Source organism: Natrix helvetica, assembly GCF_964273705.1.
Source record: "Natrix helvetica genome assembly, chromosome: 6".
NCBI classification, from domain to species: Eukaryota; Metazoa; Chordata; class Lepidosauria; order Squamata; family Natricidae; genus Natrix; species Natrix helvetica.
In genome coordinates, this window is record NC_138553.1 from 81,089,014 (window position 1) to 81,093,937 (window position 4,924).

Here is a 4,924-nt window from a genome sequence, read left to right on the forward strand (position 1 = left end):
TTATGTTGCTGTTTCTATTTATCCGTTGTTTCGATCTATCAAAAACAATCTGCTAAGGGGAAGATCTGTTTGATGAATCAAATTCTTAAATCGCCTGCAGCCATCATGTTTTAGCATTATCTGTACAGGACTGGTTATGGTTATATCAAGAACGTAGCAAAAGTTAAACCGACTCCAGATTAGGTAGCTGAATTTGCTCTTCCATTTACTTTATCAAAATCCTTTTATTTGTTTCAATGTTCCAACAGCTTTTTGAGCGGTCATGTGCATTATTTTCTTGAGAATTTTCCTCAGTCTGTAAAATGTGGTTAAAAATACATTTACAAATATATACGTATATATAAATTCTTAAAACCAGTTGGGTTAATGGTTATAACTGAGGGCTACCATCAATGGTCATGGGGAAGATGTTCTGAGCTATTTTAAAAATGAAGAGTTCTAAATTTAGAAATCTATTCAGTAAACTCGGAGAAATAATCTATTTTGGATATATTCTACTCGCTGATAACCCTGGGTTGCTTGGGTATTTATTTATAGGGGAAAACATCCAGACCAAACGTAATTTCTAATGTTGGATTTTCCCCCTTACCAGAGGGAGTCCCCTTGTGGAGTACTGTGAAGCCGTTACCATGGCAACTCCACTGCGCTGTACAGTAAAAACCATTTTATGGCAGTACAGTAGAAGCCATTTTAAGGCACAACAAGCTGTATCTTAACAGAACACACACCCCTCCCCAAGGGGTGTTAGGGGTGTCTTACCCCCACAGTATTTGTTTCCAGAGAGTTAAGTCATCTGTGTACCATGTTTGTTTGAAATTGCTCGAGGTGTTCCAGAGTTATTCTGGAACATACATACACACACAGCTTTTTATATATACATAGATAATCATGTCAAATGGAAGCTATCTTCTTAAGCAGAGAAATGTAAGATTTTTTTTTTAGAAGCACGTCTACAAGAGACGGAATTTCTCCCACATAGAAAATGGATGTTGGACTAGAAAGAATTGAGATGTTAGATCCATATATTTGCTGACTTTAAATAAGCAAAGATTATCAAGCAGTTTCAGCCCCTAATCCTCTTTGTTGCTCTTCTCTGCACTCAATATCTTTTTTACATTGTGGCGACCAAAACTGGATGCCATATTCCAAGTGTGTCCTTCCCAAGGCATTACAAAGTGGTATTAAACACTTGATGTGGTCTTGATTCTATCCCTCTGTTGATGCAGCCTAGAACTGTGTTGGCTTTTTTGGCAGCTACTGCACACGGCTGGCTCATATTTAAATGGTTGTCCACTAGGACTCCAAGGTCCCTCTCGCAGTTACTACTATTGAGCAAGGTGCCACCTATACTGTACCTGTGAATTTTGTTTTTCTTGCCTAAACGGACTTTTGCAGATACTTTTTCTACGGCTTGTGTGACTTTCAGTGAAACTGCTAAAAGTGCCAGTTTGCTCCTATCGCTGATCATCCTTCCATTTATACCCTTGTTTTGAAAGTCTAAGTAAGGTTTTTATTTTTCCACTGTGGTGTCAATTCCCATGGGCTGACCAGCAAATTCCAGGGTCTGCCTGTAACTGGAAGACCTCAAGCTTATGTACAGGAAACCGAGAGAGATAATAAAGTCAGTGTTTTAAGACGTCAGAAAGAATGTATTAAAGTTTTATTTTGATATGAAGATTACAGACCTGAGAAGCACTTTAACCCCCCCTTTTTGTCTCTTCTCTGGATGCATCTCTGGCCAGAAATAGGTAGGTACAATATGTGCTTTTTCAAGCGGCAACTGGACTTTGATTTTCCTTGAAGACATTCCGCTTCTCATCCAAGAAACTTCTTCGGTTCTGACTCACTTCTGATTCTGACTTCGATCAGAAACGAAGAAACTTCTTGGATGGGAAGTGAAACGACTTCAAGAAAAAACAACCAAGTCCAGTTGCCTTTTGAAAAAGGACTTTTGGGACAACCCCATAAGATGGTTGATTGAGAATCTCCATAGATATATGTGCTTTATGAATTGTTGGTTTTTTTTAAGTGTGGTATCGCGGGTAACTTTACAGCTTAAATGTAGCTACAGATTATAAGAAGATTCGGAAGGGTCTTCAGATTTAAGCAAGTCGCATTTTTGCCGTTTGAAAATGTGATTTCCTAACACTTCATCGCCTCGTGTACAGTTTTCGTGGCTTGGTCTCTAGGAATGGCTTGAATTGCAACGTGTCGAAAATGGACAAACTGTAAATTGGGGGCGAATGGTTTTGTTTCTATAAAATGGTGTAGATTTAACATAGGAATCTATTAGGCAGTTATTTTGTTTTGGTTATTTTCTCATCCACAAAAGATTATTTTTTTATGTGCCTATAATCCTCACTGGTGTTTTTGTAACTAAGTGCTATTGTTCAAAAGTACTGTATATGAAACTATTTTAGCCACCAAATTTGTTAGCATATATATTTCCTAATCTTAACTTCTATCAAGGCGGTAAAAAAAAATATGTGTCAGAAACTAGTTTATATCAAACCTTTTTTTGTATGTGCTAAATATCTAATTATCAAGAACTGGGCATGTGTGCTGAGCATACTTTCTTCCTTTTGATTCCTTCCCTCCAAAAATAAAAATAAAAATGAGTATATAGACATTGGGGAGGGGGGGGGTAATTTCGTGTAAAGTACCAGAGGAAGATTAGAAAGCTGAATAATGACTGTTCAAGATGGAGTAGAATGCTTTAAAAAATTCATTTTATGTAGAAGAATAGATACCAAGACATTACAGAGGTTTCTTTTTCTCATGGGGACCACTATTTAAAGCAGTGATTCTCAACTTTTCATCACCATGATCGCCTTTAAATAACCTTTATGGCCAAGGAACAAGGCCACGGACCCCCAAGACTTACCGTATTTTTCAGAATATAAGACCCCCTAAAAGAAGGTGAAAATTTGGGTGCGTTTTATGTTTGTTTGTTTATTGGATTTATATGCTGCCCTTCTCCCAAAGGACTCAGGGCGGCGTACAACATTAAAAAAACACATATTACAAAAGTTAAAAAGGAAATTAACTAGAGTATCCAAAAACAAACCCAATTAATATTAACAGTAACATTTTAAAAATTACATTAAAATCAACAAATCAAACATTTATTTTATTTTGTTCAGGCCAGGCCGGCTTGCTGGAAAAGGCAACTTTTTAGGGCACGTCGGAAGGACCGGAGGTCGGGGATTATGCAAAGCTCCGGGGGCAGCTCATTCCAGAGGGAAGGCGCTCCCACATTTATACACCAAATGTAGCCCAAAATGCGAGACACGGAGGAGGCGATGGTCTGTGGCAATCCCTGCAGCACGGAACAGCTGATTGGAGGTATTCCGGGAGGCCGATCCACCCACCAATCAGCTGCTCATGCTGAATCAGGCTGCAACCACATTCAGAAAGCACACACAAGTAACAGATTCAGCAGGATTCAATAACTCTTTATAATATAACTCATTAAGTAAATATACACTGCCAAAAGCAGGTTTTCCAATGTGGTAATTCAGCAGAGAAGTTTCACTTTCAGTTTTAGTTTCAGATAGCAGTACAACATGCAGCTTTAGTACAGAATAAGCCATGCCCTGGCTCTTTTCTGTCTCCTTCCTTGTTGCTCACATAGCAAATACTGTTTGTTTCCAAACAGCCCTCAACTCTCTCACACAATGACAGGACGCTAGACAGATGAATACCATGGATGCTGGTAGGCAGAGGCAGATATTTTTTTTCTTATTTTCCTCCCCAAAAACTAAAATGCGTTTTATACTCCGGTGCATCTTATAGTCCGAAAAATACGGTAACTCAAGATTTAAATCATCACATTTCTTCAAGTCTTGCACGGATCCTCCCGTGACGACAACGTGCCCCTCCGCGGGGGGTCCACGGACCACAGGTCGCGATCCACTGACTTCAAAGTACATTTCCTTACATAAAGCCATTCTGAAATTATAGTGTCCAGAAGTCGTTTTATCACGTCATGAAATCCTGTTTTCACATAGGTGTAATTTTAGAGACCTTGAGTGATGAGATGGAGATGGCAAAAGAACAAGGAACTTGTTGCTTGCCATTTTAGGAAGAGACCTGAGATTTCTGTGTTGCCTTTTTGACCTTAACACATGCCATTTTATTTTTCCAGCAAACAAGCCTATCATGTATTTTTTTAAAAAGTGGTGTATTTTATTTTATTTTATTTGGAAAAATGTAGTGATCTGAAGTTGACTGTTTTTATGTTCAAACTGCTTTTTGGACCACTGGGTCTTTCTCTCTCTCTCTGTATGTATGTAAAGATAAATATCTTTTAAAAACGGCAGTAACACAAACAAAATAAAAGAGAAATTGATTACACAATCTTTTGTGGCGTTTTGTTTGTATGCCAGGGCAAGTTTGATTTTTGAACGTTGAATGTTGTTCAGTCGAACGTCGTGTTTGTATATCACAAAGAAGTGCTACTGAGATGAAATGCACAAGGAACACAAGACCAACTGCGTAATTCTTTGATTCCAAATCTGATCGGATTTCTTTTTCTTTTTAAAACGGACCCTATCTCGTGTATTCCTCATCTGCCGTAGATTTTGATATTTCCATTATTTTCTGAACGTTACAGAGAACACACAAATGGCTAAATCTTCTGCCTGGAAGATCCTTCCAGTTATTATTCTGTTGTCTCTCTCAGTAGGACTGTGCCATCCTCACATAATGAGTTCTCACATGAGGAGTAACCCGCTGGTTTGTGTGCAAATGGGAAATATTTTATAATTAAAGATAAACATAACCACAGCGGCCCGTGCAATTTGCTTAGAGGTCCGATCAGGGAGGCTATTCACTTATCTTCCCTACCGGTTCGCAAATGTGAGTGCATGGGGATGCACTCCGCCTTCCGCGCATGCACTTCGGCTTGAAAACTTAAATGGGA